Consider the following 19,740-nt stretch of genomic DNA (forward strand, 5'->3'; position numbering starts at 1 on the left):
GTCAGACTTAACTGCTGAGATTCAGTCCCAAATAAAACGTGGGTGCTTCCTTCCCTTTTCCTCCTTCTGCTCCCTCTTCCTTGTCTGCTGTGCTCTTTTAAAAAATTTCATCAGAAAGATGCACCAGTTCATTAAAGAGCAATATTTGTATTTAAAATGGGTCCAGTAAATGCATGAGTTTCCTTGTTTTTCAGAGTATGCACGTTTACATACATGTCATTCACTATGTTAAATCTTGTAAAGGAATCTCTGCAGACCATCCTCAGGAGAGATTCCAGTATGTCTCCTGGTTTACTGAGTCCCTCAGATAAACATGACAAAACTTTTGAATCCAGGTTGTTTTCCCAAACCTTGGTTTTTCCTGACTTTTTAAAAAAATACAAGCTTTTCAATATGTCTACCTAAATATCACACAGGCAATTCAAACCTAACGTGAGAAAATCTACCCTTTTCTCTGTTGATGGTGCCATTAATCCACTGGTTGTCTAGAAATTTGAACATAGTTTCTGAGTCCTTATTCACCATCATATCCAATCAGTTCCCAAGCTGGGTTGATTCTACCTCTCAAATGTCTCTCAGACCTGATCCTTTTCTCCATTGCTAACTTTCTTACTTTTCTTTAGATTCTTGCCATCATTGGCTGTAAGTTATGAGTTCACAGTCTCCACCTAAGGGGTCTGCCTGTTTCTAGCCTCCCTCCACGCCAAACCACAGTCCTCAGAGCTGTCATCTTTCACAGAGAAGGGAACCAGCATTTAATGACAGCCCATCTATACTGTTTTGCACAAGGATTCCCATTTCCCCTCTAAGTAACACCTGCTTAAGGCAGGTGAGGGTTCTTTTCTTTTTTCACAAATGAGAAAAGTTAAATTCAGAACTAGGATCTTGATCCAGTTTGGAAACCTCTCCTAGTTTCCTGATGACCATCCGGGAACATCATTTCACCTTAGCCTGGTCTCCACGGCCAGGGCTGTTCTTCCCCAGTCTTGTGTCTAGTCCTCATGCCTTTCCTAGCCTGCTCTCTTGTGGACCCTGAGACCTTCCTTTCATGTTGGAACTTGTCATTAGGAGGGAAGACTAGGTGGTGGAGATCCTCAGTGACAGGCAGAGCCCTCAGTCATCCCCTTCAGATTGTACCAAGGGGCAGGAGTAGGAAAAACACACACAAACACACACACACACACACACACACACACACACACCACCCTCCTTCACCCTCCCCTGTTGTAAGGTCAGGGTACTGGCCAGTAGATTTTGTGTTGTATCCACTGAAAGTGATGCATTAGGAAATGCACATGATTTGCTGAAAATGTCTTTTTTTTGTAGTTAGCTTTCAAAAATAAAAGTTTGTACATTTTGTACTCCCTCCCCAAATAGCAAATAGTATATCCTATTGTTTGATTAGCAAGTGTTCTTTTTGTTTGCCAAGTATCAGCCTTTATTGTGATATGAAATTTAAATATATTGACAAGAAAAAACCTTAGCTAGACTTTGTGAATAAGACCACCGAAGGGGTAAATTAACTCCTTTCGGTAGAAATATACTTTTAGTATCTATTTCTAGGCAGCAGGTGGCAGTGTGAATCCACCAGAATTCAGTAGTTAATTTAAAGCAAAAATCAGAAAAAATGAAAAGAAAAATTATTTATTTTGCTACATATTAGTCTTCTGACCTAATCAGTAAAAAAGTCATTATTCACACCACACTGGGCAATATGCATTGTAATTTTTAACAAATAATAGGAAACTGTGAATGTGTTCACAGGAAATACAGTTTTGTCTTGGGCTGCTGTGGTCATTTATCACCGTACTTTGTGAAATCACTCATTTGTTCTAATTTGAATGTAAATGACTCTAAGGTTTTACAAATAAGGTGACAGACTCACATAAATGTAATTGCAGGGTTCATCTCCCTCTTTTTATATATCACTCATTAGGTTATGAATTAAATACATCGTATTAAACCAGGGGCATGTCCAATGATGATATTGTAATGGCAAATTACTCTATGCTATTAGAGGTGTATTTTTTATTCATGGACATTAATTTGTCATTAAGCGGCATTAGTTTAGCACTTTTATGGGAAAGACGTGACCTGAAAGAGGAGCCGCGCTGCCGAGATGTGAGAGGAAAGGGATAGGAGTGCTCTAGGTAGAGCATTTTATCACATAAAGGAAAACAGAGGTGGGTGGGTGGGTGGGTGTGTGGTGGCGGGGGTTCTTTATTTTTTCCACTTGTTTTGTTTTCTGCTTTTATAAGCATAAAAGATCATTTCCCCAGATTGAAGGCGTTGTTCTATTTACAGTGTGCACATTTGGATCATCTCATAAAGCAAAGCCAAAATTCTTACTATTAATCATTCAGAAGCCAAGAACATAAAGGGAACAGGAGGGAGGAAGTGGCTTCCTGCCCTAAATCTCTTTCCTCTGTGACTGATGCTTATTAGTCATCCCTTGTCTTCATTTAGTTTTACACTAAATGGGATACTGTGAGAATTAGTCATTTTCTCTCTTCGGTGTAGCTACAAAGGTTTAAAGACTGTTACTCTCTCATGAGGGTGTTAGGAGGGATTCTGGATATTCTGGTCTTTTTTTTTTTTTTTGCATAAATGGTGATTTTACTGTTCTTTTACTTAGAAAATATTTTTCTTCTTTCAACTCTGAGAGGCACTGGATCCTTAAAATAGCTTCACAGAAGCAGAACATATCTGAGTGCCAATTCTGCCTCAGTTTCCTTGTGGGTTAATGTGGTTGGAAAGTGTCTTACCCACCCCGCTTATAGTGGGACTCTTGAAGGCAGGGGTCATGACTTAAACCTCTTTATATCTTCCCCCCTCTCTCCCGTGTGTGTATCGGTCAGCTCAGGCTACCATAACAAATAGCACAGACTGGATGATTTAAACAGGTATTTGTTTCTCACAGTTCTGGAGGCTGACAGTCTAAAATCAGGGTGCCAGCTTGGGCAGGCTCTGGTGAGAGCTCTCTTCCTGGCTTGCAGATGGCCACCTTCTGGCTGTGTTTTCACATGGAAGAGAGAGGAGGGTAGCAAGCTCTCTGGTGTCTCTTCTTAAGAGAACACTAATCCCGTCATGAGGGCCCCACCCTCATGACCTAATTGCCTCCCAAAGGCCCACCTCCAAATACCGCCATACTAGGGCTTAGAACGCCAGCATAAGAGTTTTAGAAGGACACAGTGCAGTCCACAGAAGCATGTATTGAGAAAATGAATGGTGCATTCATTCAATAATTTTCTCCTGCTTAAATACTGAAATTTTATATTGTGGGAGGAAAATATGTTAATAAGTCAGTCTTTCATTAGTTTTATCCATTGAATATAATGTTTTTATGTTGAAGATACTATCTATGGGGCTGGGGCTGCATTTAGCCTTGAATATCTTGCATATTTTACAGTATTTTAATAGATTATCATTTTTAACAAACTAATACTATGATGACTTATAGGAGGTTATCTCTTCCAAACAATGTATTATTATAATTTTAATTATTAAATTAGCAGTATCTCCTAAATACATAATATATAGTGGGTGTTCTGAATAGAATAATTTATCCTCAAGGTTGAGAAGTTGTAACTCATGCTCATTTTTTTCTCCACCACTGAGCTATTTTTTTTCCACATTAGATAAGACAAATGATTGTACCAACATATATATTTAATATGCCCCTAATCAAATACACTAGCTGTGTGCTATTCCATAGTTCACTAGAGCTCGTACCTTGTATTTGGAGAAAGTGAAAGTATGAATTTTGGAAAATAAATTACAAACGATTTAATCTTTTGGATTTTTTAAAAAATCCAGTGCAAATGATCAGAAAGAGAAGAAATGTATCAGTCCTATTAAACCATAGCCAACTACTAATTATTTGTTCTAATCGTGAGTACTTACTGTCTGGCATGGTGGATCCAGAATATTGTATTTGCCAAATATTAATATTTGGCTCTAAAATATATTATAAGCTCTTTTAATAGCCATTTAGGATCCCAATTACTTTTTTCATATGCTATTATGTTGGCTTTTCTTTCCAAAACCCACACCAAAGGATGTCAGTGACAGCCCAGAGATATGCTGGCTGGCCACGAAAGTCATCCTGGCACTTGAATTTGCTGTGTGGATGATCTAGGGTTCATTATGTCTTCCTTGTTGGTGAGTTTTTAAAGAGAAGAAAGATTGTCTTGAAGGACTTCTCTAATATTAGTAATTTCTATTCCAAGCTAACTGTGGTTCGGTGGGTAATTTTAAAATAACTTTCAGCCTATTTTTCTCAAAAATATAATGTTTCCAATGTTTTATTAATGCCACAGTTAAGGATCAATAAACAAAGCAAACCAAATCAATCTTACTTAATTCCATTATCAATACTTGAAATTACGGGCATTAAAAGAAAATCTATTTTTCATTTAAAACATTCATCCTCCTACCCACCCTCCACCTGCAAATATTTGTGCCCACAGTTAACTGCCTGCCTTCTTTTTAAGACTAAACCGCCTTTCTGCTCCTTACTCTGTCAGGTCCCTCCTGTGTTTACCCTGGTTTCAGTGTCTTCTCCACTGACACCTTCCTTTCATTTATAGTATCAATAGATGGGAGACACTTTTCTTCTCTCATTACCACAACCTGCTCCTTCCACTCATACCAAACTGGGACCTGTGTCTGCACTTCCACACCCTCTATTCATTCTCCAATCCTATTGAACTCAGTCCTCTGCCTTCATTACTCCTCAAAAGCGGTTCCAGCATAGGTCACCAACACCTCCTAATTGTCAAAGGCAGTGGGCCGCTTATGCTCTCATCACATGGCCACTCTACAACCTTTCGACACTGGTAGCTCCTGTCTTTTCTCCACCTGTTTTCTCAAGACTCTCTTCTTGTTCTCCTCCGACTTCTTTTCAGATCTTTTAAAAGCTCTTCTTCCATCAGCTCCGTGAATATCCCCTGGGTGCAGTGGCGCCACGTGGGTGCCCTTCCCTTCTGCTCACCACCACTCTCCTTCATCCACATGTGGATCGGTTGCAGTCCCCTCTCCTGAGCTCCCGAACCTCTGTGCCCAGCCAGCATCACCACTTGGCATCCCACATTGCATCTCAAATTCACCTTCAGCCAGTCTCACACACCTGTTCCTCCTCCTCCTCCTCTTTATTAAGAAACCATCATACTTGTAGTAACCCAAACCAGAAATCTTGGCGTAATCTTATGCTGCTCCATGATTTCATGAATCCCACTAAATTTTATTGGTTTAGCCTCTTAAATAGTTCTAAAATATGCCTTCTCTTTTTCTTCACTCTCCCTAACATCATTCAGGTCTGGATTATTTTTCCTAGACATTCCTGAAATAGCTCAACTCTGCTTCTTGCCTGTTGTCTAAAGCTAATCAGTACTTTGCTGTAAAATCTAAGCAATTTTTCTGGCCCACAAAATAATTTCTTTCCCTATAACACAGGCTGGATCCCTACCTCCTGGTTACAGGCTAGGTTTCTAACATTGTCTTTTTTCTTTCTTGTCTCCTTAATGTTCCCTATTCTCACTGTACCTGAGGATAGCATGTTGTATCATCTCTAGGCCTACTGCCTCGTCAGCATTTCCTCTTGGATATCCCACAGGCACATGACCTTTCAGAGTGTTAACCTAAGCCAGAAACCCAGGAGTCATCCTAAAATATTCCGTCCCCCTGTGCTGCTCATCTGCTGTCACCAAAACCTTTCAATTCTACCTCCTTAACTTCTTTTAGTCATACACTGTTTTTGAAGAACAGTTTTAGTTTCACAACAAAATTGAGAGGAAAATACAGAGATTTCCCATATATGCCCTGTGCCCACATATGCGTAGCTCTTCCCCCATCATCAACATTCTTCACCAGGGTGGTACATTTGTTACAGTTGATGAACCTACATTGACACATCACTATCACCAAGTCCACAGTTTACATGAGGAGTCACTCTTGGTGTTTTACATTCTGTAGGTTTGGACAAATGTATAATGACATGTATCACACAGAGTAGTCTCACTGCCCTCAAAGTCCTCTGTGCTCCACCTAGTCATTCCTCCTTCCCCTGCCCCAACCTGTGGCAACTACTAATCTTTCTTCACTGTGTCCATAGTTTTGCCTTTTCCAGAACATACTATAGTTGGATTCATACAGTATGTAGCCTTTTTAGACTGGCTTCTTTTGCTTAGTAATATGCATTTAAATTTCCTCTAAGTCCTTTCATGGCTTGATAGCTCATTTCTTTATAGCACTGAATAATATTCCTTTGTCTAGAGGTACTGCAGTTGATTTATCCATTAATTACTGAAGGATATCTTGGTTACATCCATGTTTAGGCAATTATGATTACATCGCTATAAACACCTGTGTGCAGGGTTTTGTGTGGACCTCCTCAACTTTTTAAATCTCTCTTATTCTCTCTAGTTCTATTACCCTTGTCTTAATTCAAATCCTTATTACTTATTTCCTGGACTAAGGCAAACGTCCTGCTAGAACAACATCCTGCTAAAGCAACGAAACTGCCTCCACTCCTGCCTTACTCCAGTCCCTCCTCCAAAACCCTGTTTAAATTGATTTTAAAAAAACTTTATAAATTATATTTGATTGGTTTAAAAAATAATAATCTGTGTCACACTCTTGCTTAAAATCATTCTTCAGTCAGTGGTTCATCATCGCCTTCAGGATAAGGTCCATTCCTCTTAGTGTGGCTCACAGGTCCCATTTTTATTATGAAACTTCCTGTCTCTTTGCCTTTTTTGAAAGCAATTTACTACCCACATGTTATGCTTCAGTCATTGTGAACTTCATGCATTTCCCTGTACCTAAACTTTTTTTATGAAGCCTCCTTGTCCATGGATGATTCTTCCCTTGCTCTGTCACCTTATACAGTTCCTCCTTAACCTTCACGTACTTTGCCCACATGTTACCTCCTCTTCCAGAGCTGCCTGATTAGTCCACCTAGTTGAAGTTAGGTTTACATCCTTTTCATTAATTATGGGCACTCTTCCAGGACGCTGATCACACCTATTGTTTGTGTTGAATTCTTTATCTATCTCCAGGTGATATGAATTCATGTCCCAGAGTTACACGACCCCGGGCAAGTTACTTAACTTCTTTGCCCAAATGCCTCATCTGTAAAATATAGGTATAGCGACTTATATACGATGTACCCCTTAGGGGTATTGGAGTGTTCATGAGGCAGTAAGTGCAAAGTATCCTACAACAACCACAGTATCCTACATGTGGTAGGTGCCCAGGAAACTGGAGCCAGTGGACTGGAATGCTTTACTTGATCCCACAGTTACCTTCCTCCCCACTCCTGCCACTCCTGTCTTTCTTTCATTCCTGGAAATGTCACAAACTTTACTACGTACTTCTGATCAACAGCATATTGAACAAGTCTGTTCCTGAAAATTTCAGAAATAATAACCATTCTGTAAAAGGTATTTTTTTTCTCTGAGCCACTGCTCTTTGTTTTTGTAGAGGTGAATGTATTGTTTTAGGGGAAAAAACTCACGAATAATTAAATGAACCATTGCTTTCTCCCTGCCTCAGTGAAGTGAAAACATCTTATTGAAATTACACTTTAATAAATAGTAAAAACTGATGTTTTAAAAAGCAACACAATACTTGGTATTGTTGCTTCATAGATAGGAAGTTTTGTTTTATTTTTTTCCCCTACCCTTCCCGTAAATAAAACATCTTGCCCCATCCTCATATACAGAATTCAAGGAAAAATTTGGAAAAATCTTTTATTTCTCATTCTGGTACCTAATAGTTGCTTAGAAACGCATGTTTAAGTTCCTTCTACATGTGCTATGAGAGCTCCTATGATAGGAATTTTTTGTCATCTAGTTGCATGGTGTCCTGTCCTGTATCTCCTGACTAGAGGAAATAAACGCAGTGCACCTATTTAATAGAAGAAAAATGTAAGTTATTCCTTACTAGGAGACTGCGATCCACATGCCCGCCTCCCTCCAACTTTCTTTCCTTCCTAGACGTCTCCCCCTACCCTCTTTCTCACACTCTCTCCATCAATATCCCTTAGAGCAGGTTGCCAGCCTCTCCCTTGCTGCATTTTGAGGGACGTGTGCTCAGGCCCTGGGAAAGGACTGCTTATCCATGTCATTGACTCAGCCCCACGTACCCTGGCCTCACCCCCATACATTCGGCATAATGCTTGCCCACTTCAGAGGCCAGGATGAGGGACTGGGGTCATTTAACTCGTTGTAATGCAAGAGTATATTTATACAGATGAGAATCTTTCCTGTCTTCACTCAAAGGCATACTCTGTACCAATGGCTCTTAAACTTGATCATGTGCAGAGTCACTCAAATAGCTTGTCAAAACAGACTGCTGAGCACCCGTAGATTTCCTGATCTGAGAGGTCTGAGGAGGAGCCTAGGAATCCGCATCCTGACAGGTTCCCAGGTGACGCTGGTCTGGGAGCTACAGTCTGAGCACCACTGCTTTAGATGCTGCTGCCAGCCCGCTTCACATCGCTTACCAGCCCAGGTCACTGACACCCACCTTGAAAGTGTCATCACGGTAAGAGAAATTCAAACTGATCCTAGTTACAAACATATTTTAAAATATATTTATATAATATATATATATATAAATATAAAAACTATTGATAGTATACATCTTTCATAGCATCCAAAATATAAATAGCCAAAACAATGCAGATTTGAAACAAAAAAAAACTTCCCGATCTTCATTCTTATCTATAATAAAGATTAAGACAAAATTTAATAACTTTGTGGGTAACTGAGAGATCACTGAAATTCTGCAGAACTGGGCTGATTTTCAGCATGCTGACTTTGGGTAGCACAGCTAAGTAAGGAGATAGAGCATAATCACTTCTGGTCTCTACTATTCTTTAAAAAAATGTTTAACCTGATACTACCTCTTGTCACTTGAAAAAGGTTTGCGATTACTGCAATTTTAAAGCCACAGCTGCCCAGATAGACAATTTTCAATTAAAGAAAAGCGTACATTAATTCCCTCTATATAGTGCATAATTCAGTGGCAACTGCCTGATGTGCTGAGGCAGCTGTAGTAAACTTTGCAGTAGCATTTTGCCGCACGTGGTGACTGGGGTCAGACTTACTAGTCGTCAGTGATGCTGGGTCTCTGTGCTTCCTTCCTACTGCATTTCCAGCTTACTACAGACTTTCTCAAGGAACAATATAAAATTATTCATGAGCCTTGGATATTATGCATACAATTGATTATGAAAATGTACTAGTAACCTAATTGTAGAATTCCTCTGTTATACAGCACAAATATATTTAAATAGGCCTTCAAAGACTCCAAGAATTAGAGCATGCTGGGGGTTTTTTCTTGTATTTTTTGAATTGCTGCTAATATTTGCTTTAGTTTAATCACATTGTATCATATGCATATTTATATCAATACATAAACATATAGTTGCATACTGTTGTCCAGGTATATTTATGTTTGTGTACAAATATATCTATCTCTCTCTATATTTATAAAAATAAAAAGTCTGGTTTTACATTATTTTATCACATTGTAATCTGGCCTGCATTGTCAATGAATTGCTCAGTTTTTCCTCTATAACTATAGGCTTTATCCTATCAAGTCTAAGAGATTGTGGAGAAAACTCACAGTTCCCTTTACGTACATGATATGCATGATGACTTTTTTCCTGCGTGATTCATCCCAAGGCTTTGGGTTTTGTTTTTTATTTGTTTGTTTCAACATGTTCCAAAGGGCCAGCCCTTCACAACAAAGCCCTTTATGTTGCTTTCTCTAGTCCTGGAGTGCAGTCCTTTTTTGCAGCACCAGGTCGTGTAGTCACGTAATACCTTGATTTATAACTAGGTTGTAATCCAAATAGGAAACAGGTGGAATCACAACTGGGTATGGTGCCTTGGATATTAATGGCTTGGCTCAGCAGTGGAATCTCTAAAGCTGTATACACTTTTTTTTGCCTTAATTATGCATTCATTAAAAGCTTTTATACCCAACAGAATAAAGTAAATATTTTTTGATCTCCATAGTATGCTCCCAGACTGTAGATTTGCACAGCAGGGTCTTGATAATCTGAATAAATTGTATTTCCCCAAGGAGTTTATCTTTCAAATAAGGTCATAAAGAAATGCAGCTCTTCCATCCTTAGATTTCTCTGTGTGCCTTTTCTGCTGTGTAATATAGAGCATGGGAACCAGAGTATATTATAGTAATAACATACTTGGTGATGGTCCAGTATAATGTCTCAGTCTGTTCTCCTCTTTTCTCTCTGGTGAAGTGCTTTTTTAAGTACAAAAGAAATGAATGATTTTATACAACAACTATGATTTTTGCTGTTGTTTGTAGAAAAACAAAATCCATATTAGACCTTCAGTGTTTTCTTCTCTTCATCCTGTCAGTGAGTAAAATTTGTGGAATATGCAAAACTATAGCTGAAGCACTGTTAATAGTATTTTTTTAAGGGAATAATTAGGGTAAGATAGCTACTGAATGTTGAGCAACTACCTTGTGGAAGGTACTTTGCATGTGTTTTTGAACATTCTTACTGCAGATCACCTTCCCCACTTTTTAGGTGAGAAAATTAGACTCAGAGATGTTAATCCCTTGCTGAGGTTATCCCTAGGTGTCAGTTTCAAATCACGTGCTTTTCCTACAACTCTGAACTAAAGGTGCAATCGGTTCCTTGTCCCTACAACTTACAACTGAGTGAAAGAGACAAGGAAAATATAAAATTATAAACTCAAATAAATATGCACAAGTTGAACTTAAAATTGTTCTGAGTCACAAAGAGTAAAATGGCAATACGCTCGCTATTGAATGGTAGCCTGAAAACAGCATACGATTGTGAAAAGTTCAGGCAATAACTGTTTTTTCTCTCTCCTTTTATGGCTACCATATTTGAATATTGGAATATTTAATCCTTGGGGGAAGGGTATGTAACCACTGGCAAAGGGTTAAAATAGATCCTGAAATTAGAAGTCAGAAGAGGGAACAATCCTTCCAGCTGGAGTGGTCCAGCTTTCTTAGGAGGTGGGATCTGATCTTGGTTGTTGCCCTTCCCCCACACCGATAATGTTTGATATGCTTTTGGCAAACAGCATAGACATTTATTTATTTATGGTTATCACTAAATACATAGAGAAGTAACGTTCCTTTTCAACATTCTGGGGAGGAAAAAAAATGAACATGTGAAAAGATAGAAGACCCAACATTCACTGTGGAAGCCGGCTTTATGAATCTGGCACAAGTGGGTGTTCCACTTTGTTTACCAATTATATGAAAACCCTGATGTGTAGTCAGCATCAAGACAGAACTTCCTAAGTTCAGCTCAAATATTTGAGAGCACTTTTCTCAGTTAATTGTGAGCGATCTGTTCATTTTGCCTGATTTTAAAATCAGACCTATAACCAAACTGTCATTTCCTCTCTCCATTTGAAGTCATGGATGTGCTAAAACAAAACAAAACAAAACACCCCAAAACTTTAAAAAAACATGTTGCTTTTTAAAATTCATAATCCAACCAACATTTTGAAATTACAGTCTGTGATAAAGGATTGTAATTGGCATTGTACTGGGTACAAAAACTATAACATGTAAAACCTACTTTTTACTAGTTTATTAGGAAAGTTTTTATTCATTGGAAGATATATGCATGAATAGCTTAGTGACAAGTTCCTTGGTATGCAACAGGAGACTTGAGGTGGGGAGCTTTAGGACTTAGTGACAAAGAGCTTCATATTTACTATGTCTGACTTACAATATTTGGTCTCTATAAGCAGCTAATACAATGCTTTTATTTCACTTTTAGTTAACATTGCTAAAAATCAAATCATACTGGTTTTATATACAGAGTAGCTGTATCAGGCTATTTGGAATTGATTTGGGAATGTTTTTTAAAAAAAGATTTCTTGGCTTTCATAACAAAAGTGACTCCCCAAAATGTGACGTAATACCAACATCTTATCATCAAACTTCAAGTTCCATGCATGCTATTACATGAGGGGCATGGAAATCACTATATCTCCTGACCGCTTGTATCTATAGTAAAGCATTGACGTGTGGCAACCGAGGTGACTTTTTGAAGGGGGGATAAGTGGAGGGCATCAATAATTGGCAGTAGAAGGTTATCATTATAATGGTGAAACACAGCTTGTCAAAATAGTCACATCTGTTGAGTGTTATTACCTAGAAAAATCTGGAATCCTGTTCAATCTGGTCATCTTAGAGGGGGAAAAGTTCAGGAAATCAAAATGGCATTACTTTTGTTTTGACCATGAGAGAAGTTGTTTGTTATCTTGAACACAAGTCATAGTTTTCCGTACTGGTAGAACCGGTTGTTGATGCTTATCTTTGTTTCACAAGTCAGTAATGTTCTCAGAACTACATGAGGCAACAAGAGGAACAGGTGTAATGAAGGCCGTGTTTTGCATGGGTATCCTTAGTATTAAATCACAGCATCGTCATCAGATTTCTAAATCTCAATCAGTTTAATAAGGATTCCTAGAGTTGAGGAAAGGTATTTGTGGGGCAGATATTGGGGAAAGTCTACTGTAGATGCTATCATAAGAGGGCAAATATTTCCTGTGTAGTGTACAATTCCTGTGCTGGGGCTATGGTTAAGCTGCAGTGCTAGATGGGCAAGGGGTTACGGACAGTCAGACCAGGGGACACGTGGGTGAGACTGACACAGAGATAGACTGTGTATTGGAAATCTCAGTGTGTCTCGCTGGTGGTGTGCATCAACACACAGCTCTAGGCTGTGGCATACGTGAGCTAGGCTCTGGGTTATGTGCAGTGGAGGTGCAGACCTCAGGACCTCAGCTATAAGGCTACACATTTTTCTCCCATTCAAGAAAGTATATTAGAATGCAAGGGAGTCTGGATGACATTAGTTCAGGGATAGACTTAAATCTTCTCTAACTTACAAGATAAAGAAAATCTTGTATGAACTTTCATCACTAATTGTTAGGACTTGCTTAATTGACATGTTGAGGGACACCTGCTACTACAGTGGCCAAACACTCTGCTACAGGTGAGACCCCTGCCAGGAGACATCCATTACCTCTGCTCTGTGCTGCCTCTCCTGGTTTGGGAAGAGCATTAAAAGAGCCACAGGGTTTCTCCACAGCCCCACAACTGCCCTACTTCCTCCCGCTCATGTCCTCACCACCTGATAATTTTGCCCCACAAATGTAATTACAAAATAAGATAGTATTTGTCTTTCTCATGCTTTTTTTTTCCCTGACCATATTGAGTAGTTAATCTGGGAAATAGCCATTTTAATTAATTAGGGGAATAGATTACGCCAAAAGACGAATTTGAGGAATATAGAAAGTTTAAAAATTATTGCACTTGGAAAACCAGTGTTTATTCCATAGCTAGTATAGTATTTGGGACACATTTTATGGCTCTTCTTCTGTTATTTAACTTGTCATTCACACTATAAGAAACAAATAGAAGAGAGAAGCCAAATCGCCCTAAACCAAAGGAAAATAAATACTGTTTTAAAAGATTCCCCAAAGAACAACAATGTAGGCACCATAATTCTGAATAGAAAATAAATTTCAAGTGAGAAGCAGTGTGACAGAAATGAAACCTTTTTAGGGAAAAAAAAGAACAAGATTTTTCTTTTACTCAAGAGAGTTTCTTGTTGCTGAGCTATGATTTCAATTCAAAACCAATGCCTTCTACCTGACTGCTTGGATTTCTAAGTCACAGAATGTAAGAGAAGGGAGACAATCTCACAATTAGAACAAAGTATCATTTGAAAAGGTATTTTGATCTGAATAGCCAGTTAATAGAGAAAATAATTCTCTTGGGCTGAGAAGGAAATTCTGGGTGGATTAAAATATTTGAAAAAAAAATTTTTCACAGCAGAGCAGTTATATTGCACTTGTCCGTTAACACTGAACTCTAGTCATTATTAAGTTTTCCTATTTGGAAAGCTGGCCGCTGGCTTTGCCTTGTGTGTATGCATAGGAAGAACAGAAAGAGAAAGGAAAGATGAGGGAGACCAATGAGGTATGAAAATGGCCCACCCTGGACGATATTCAGAATTGGGTAGACATGTTGGAGAGGCATGGCCTATTCTGTTTTTGCTCAGCTGTGAATAAATAGAAGAAGCTCATGGACATTCTTGTATTCAACTCCTGTGCATTGTGCATCTGCGCCCTGATAGATTCCAGAGATACAATATAATCCTTGGGACTAAGGACCTTAGATTTAGTAGACAGATCTCTAATCAGAGAGCATTTATTTATAGGGACAAGTACTTTGCTAGAAATCTGCAGAGGACAGAGTGGAGGCCCAAAGGAGGAAGTGGTCGATCTGACTTGAACAAGGGAAGCCAAAAAGGTAAAATAAGTTCATTCATTCAGAGGCTTGAGCCTCTACCATGGGCCTGGCACTGTTTGGGGCATTAGGGATATAGCGGTGAATAGAACACAGGTCCTTTCTCCTACAGAACTTACTTAGTGAGGGCTGGGGGCAGGGGCCAAGCACATCATGAATAAGTAGGCAAATAACTGCAGACAATAATTACAGACAGTGATGAGTACAGATAAAATGGAGAAATGTGATGGAGGGTGGCATGGAGAGGAGGGGGGACATGCCAGTTCAGGGAGGATAGTCAGGTGGGACAATGGAAACACGATTCCTCATCCAGGGGAATTTTGCAAATGCTGCTTCCTCTGGAATAGTCTGCCTCAATCCCATCACCTTCTTGTTTTAAAATGTAGGTTTTATTTATTCAGGTATGGTGAAGCCAACAGATAGGAGACCACTGCCGTTGAAAATACACTTTGTTCCTCACAGCTCCCAAGAGGAGGCAGCATAGCATAGCATGCAGGGCCACGGGGGAAGCAGCAGGGTGGGCTGGAGGTAGAAGGAGTGAGGGGAAATAGGGGTCAAGAGCCTCATTTGTGGTTTCCACAGGAAAGGCAAGACAAAGCAGCGTAAGTAGGCTTATGACTGGCTAGTTTGAATAGTTAAACAGGCTTTGGGGTATATAGGCTGTTTGTAGTTGTCCAGTACTTGGGCCGGGGATGATTAGGGCACAGGAATATTGACACCTGGAGTGTAGGAGCCAGCTAGAGGTCGTTGGCATTTGGGGCTCTTGATTGGTTAGTTTGCATATGAAAGGTGCATTCCTGGGTGAGTTTTGCTACCTCTAAAAATTGGCTAGCCCTGGGAGGGACAGTCTCTAACCAGTTAGTGAGACCCCAGATGGCAGAGCATCAAAGTACAAAAACAAGAAAATATAGTTAATGTGCATCCCCTCCCGACCCTTTGCCAAGTTAACATCTGTTCTTCTTTAGTTATCATCTCCACGTGGCTTCTCTGGGAAGCCTTTCCTAACTTTCCACTCCAGGACAAATCACTCATTAGCCATATATTCTACCCTTTGTAGTCTTTACTTCAGTTATAATTTTCCATTTATTTTTGATTTTTTAAATTAAGGGCTCACTCTTCCAATAGACTACACACTCCATGAGGCCTGGGACCTGCCTGTTTTGCCTTATTATTGTCTCGTGAATGCCTGGTGTGGTCCTCGCACATGCTGTGAATATGTAGGTCATTGAAATGGTAGAAGCCAAGCAAGGATGGGTAGGACTGTTACACTGTGGGTAAAAAGGTCATTGGGTTCCAGGTCATGGAGGACTATGCATTGTTACTGAGTTTGGACTTGTTCCATTCAGCAAATGGTTACCTATTAATGCGTTTTAAATAGATGATCAATATGGACAGATTCTTGTGAAAAGAAAGGATTGAGAGTTTGATGCTGGAGGCAGGATTGTAATTCACGACTCTGTTGCAGGAAGTCTGGATAGGAGATGATGAATGGAACAAGAAATGCTAAGGAGGATGAGCAAACAGGACCTGGTGATGGATTGGCTATAAGGGAAAAGTATGGGCCACCTTTTGGGACCTTGCTATGGGGACACGATGTGGTCATTGTCTAAGAAGGAATATAGGAGAAGTTGCAAGTTTGCAAAAAGTAAGTTCAATATGGGCATGTTGAGTTCAGTATGGCAGTGGACTATCCAAGAGAAGATGTCCTCTTATCGGCATTTGGGAAAATGAATTCAGAGCTTAGGAGAGAGGTTTGGGCTAGTAATATAGATGTGGGAGGCATTACCATGTAATCAGTTTGTAACTCAGCTGTATGGTTTTCGCTTTGGCTCTCCTCCTTTTCCCTGACTTAATGGTGCAGCTTATTTAAGAATTTAATATCTAAAGGGACCGCATTCTTCCTTTTGACCTTCTTGCATCAGTGATGAATCAGGGTTTATGGATGCCAAGCAAGAATGTTCAAATATACTTTATTGTTCCTCGCCTGCCAAATCTACTGTCTGCTTTCCATGTGCCGAGCTGTGTGGTAAGTGCTCTTCATTCATTATCTCCATGACAAGCCTATAAACTGGGTGAACTCTCTATTTTGTAAATGAGGAATGACAGAGGTTCAGTGACTGACCCAAGGTCGTAGCCAACAGTAAGTAGTAGTGCTGGATTTGAACCAGGTTTCCCTGCTTCTGTGTGGCCTTTGCTCTTCTCCACCAGCCTGGGTTGCTTCCAAGTGCCCACGGCTGCTGATGGTTTGTCCTATTCCTGAATACACTTATTCTTTCTTTCTTTGATATATAAAAGACCTCTTTCAAAAAAAGTCTAGAAATATATACAAAAACATTAATAGTGATTATCTCTGCATAATGAAATACGATTTTTGTTTTCTTTTCCATACTTTGTACTTCCTGAATTTTATGAAATAAACATTTACTACTTTTTATAACCAGAAACATAATGGCACTATTTCCATCACAGTGATTTTTTTTTTCCACGCAGAGTATTACAGATGGCATTTACTGCAATTTAACCGTTGCCTCCCACCTCCCCCCATCACATTCATGGGGCTCGTTAAAAGCACCATTACTGGTGATTATTTTGCTTGAACACAGTCTTAGCCAAAATGACAAGAAGTGATAATTCTGCTAAAGACTCACAGAAGCCTGTAGGCCCCAGTAGGAAGAATGTATATTGTGGTATCAAGACCTCAATGAAGGTTTTCTTTTTTCCCTTCAACCCCTCACTTTACACAATGTAACTACTGAGGTGCTAAGTATGCATGGCAAGGGGAATGGAAACCTTTGACACATACAGAAAGCACTGGAGATTTGGGGAAATTATATTTTTTAAGCAGAAGAGAGGAGAAATGAAAAAATAAAAGTAGGAAGCAGACATTTAACTGCTGTTTCTCTTGTACACAAATATGTGCCAGTTCAGTTCCCCTTAGCTGTTAAGGTAGCCATTGACACGTGCCCATTTAACCTTCTTACTTCTCCACTAATAAGAAATGCCTTGTTAGATTGGATTTGGGGGTTACATAAAATTATACCCCTAGGAAACAAAAACATTTTGAGACTGTGGAAGCAGGCATTAAATAATTACATTCAGAAGAAACACAGCAGAAAAGAAGCACACTTTTTAAAAAATCCTGTATGAAATAAAATTAATTCTCTGGTTCTCTGTAGTTTTGAATTGGCCTGCTTTTAAGTTGCAGGCTTTTAATTGGAAGAAACCCACTATTTCTATATAAAGATATTTAATGAAGAATATTTGATTGCGGCTATAAAATCCAGTCCCGAACTCACTGTCATGTATACCTTTTTGGCAGAAAAAGTGCAAAACAAAACAGAACAAAACAAAAATCCGCTGTACCTGAGCAGTGCCCGTCTGCCTTTTATTCAGCAGAGCTCGGCTGTTTCCGCCTCTGCGCATGCTCATCTTTCTGTGCGGTGCCGCTGGGCGCTGCCCTGGGACCTTGGGCAGAGGCGGGGCGTGCGCCTGGAGTACCTGCAGAGCACTGACACCGCACCCCTATCCCTGTCACGCTTCTAGGGGACTCTGGTGTAAGTTACTGGGACGGACGTTGAAATTGCATCTAGCGCCCTGAAGCAGTTAGACCTGCTTCATAGAGGTACCGACCAGAAATAACTTATTTATCCCAAAGAGATGGCCCTAAAGTTCGCTGTGGAAGTTCCATGTGCAAAGGTTACACCTTCTTTCCTCCCACAGTAGAACTTACCAATTCTAAAAAAGTAGGATTTGGAGAGTAAGTTTAAACATTTCTTGAAAAAAATTGGTGCTGAAATCAAAATGCTTGGTATTGCTTTGATTAAATCTGCTGAACGGGAAGCCGGGGATATTTTTATTGAATGGCTGTGAGTCGACCCTTAGATGTTTGAGTTGTGATGGATTTTAGTGGTTAACTGTGGTAAACTTCATTTTCAAGATAAGCATTTATTCCTTTTCAGTTGTGTGGGCAAATTGAGCTATTAAGAGCCAGGATCTTATGGCTGATTCCTGAAGTCATCTAGCTTGACTCCTGTTAGGAATATAATTAGAGTGTCAGCTCCCACCAAAAGAAATAGAATCTAAAGTAAAACACGATTGAATCAGGCAGTGGTGGTGATGATGCAGCTGTTACTCTGAGCTCTGTTCTTACACTTTCTTCATCACACATTTCATTATTTAGAACAGCATGGTACAATAGAGTCATAATGGAAGCCACATAGGTTGATTTTGAATTTTCTAGTAACTGCATTAAAAACAAAAAAGAAACAGGTGAAATTAATTATAACAATATGTGTAATTCACTATATCCAGAACAATACCCTTTCAACAGATAATCAGTATAAAAATGATTAATGAGACATTTAATATTTTGTTTTTTTCACTCCTGGCTTTTGGTATATATTGAACACTTATAGCCCATCTCAAACTACGCTAGACACATTTCAAATGCCAAATAGCCACGTGTGGCTAGTGGCTGTCATGTTGGACAGTGCAGATTTAGAACAGATTCCTATAAACCTTCAAATATTATAGAAACATACATTAAAATAGAATATATATATTTTAGAAAGAGTTCTTAATACTATTAGATTACTGGAAAAAAGGGGATAAGGATGTTGGAAATACTTAAACAGATGAATGAAGTAAAATAGCTACCTGATGGTATTCTGCATGCCTTAAGTTAATGGAAAATATTGTTCACATAATAATAATTACAAGTTGAAAAGAAGGGGGAAAGTAGGACACAGCCCACTCTCAAGCTACTAGAAATCGGTAAGTTTTCTATCAACAAACCTGCAAGGCCACTATGGTTCTTGCAAAGTTAGAAGGTGAAGTTTCACCGGTATCCTGGCTCTCTGGGGATATTATATTTTAGGGCCCTGGCTATGCAGTCTGAGAACTTACAGAGACAAGTAAAATCCCCCACAATGAAGCATTGCTATAGAAACTTTAAAAAAATTGTCATTGATTGTCTGAATGTTTGAGGCTAACGAAGAGTAAAGAACAGTTATAAATTGTTCGTCTCAGGTGGATACCATATAGAATTATTCAGGATAGGAATCTTTTCTCTGAGATTTCTTCATTTCCTGAGAGTAAACATGTAAAAATCTGTGTTTTAGCTTATTAATTCAGAATAGGTTATTTTTACTCAAAGTTGTACTCAATTTGAAGTTTTGGAAGAGTAGGGTCAATTTACTTTCATATGGTCTGTGTCATCTAATCATGGCTCCTACTCTGCCTGCCTTCACATTATCTTTAGTAGAAAAAACGTATCACCTGAGAGCTATAAAACACGGTAAAGGTAGAGAAATTGTTTTCACTGGTATGTTTCTAAATAGTTGCGAAGTAACATTTCAGCCAGTGAAACCTAAACCCCCCTTCAATCCCTTT

At 39.2% G+C, this 19,740-nt stretch overlaps 1 protein-coding gene across 6 annotated transcripts in view; it reads left to right on the forward strand.

Moving 5' to 3' along the window:
- KLHL32 (kelch like family member 32) overlaps positions 1 to 19,740 on the forward strand; it is a 181,808-nt gene that overhangs the window by 110,146 nt on the left and 51,922 nt on the right. The gene's annotated exons all lie outside the window — the stretch shown is intronic.

The sequence above is a fragment of the Vicugna pacos genome, chromosome 8, assembly GCF_048564905.1.
Source record: "Vicugna pacos chromosome 8, VicPac4, whole genome shotgun sequence".
Taxonomy (NCBI): domain Eukaryota; kingdom Metazoa; phylum Chordata; class Mammalia; order Artiodactyla; family Camelidae; genus Vicugna; species Vicugna pacos.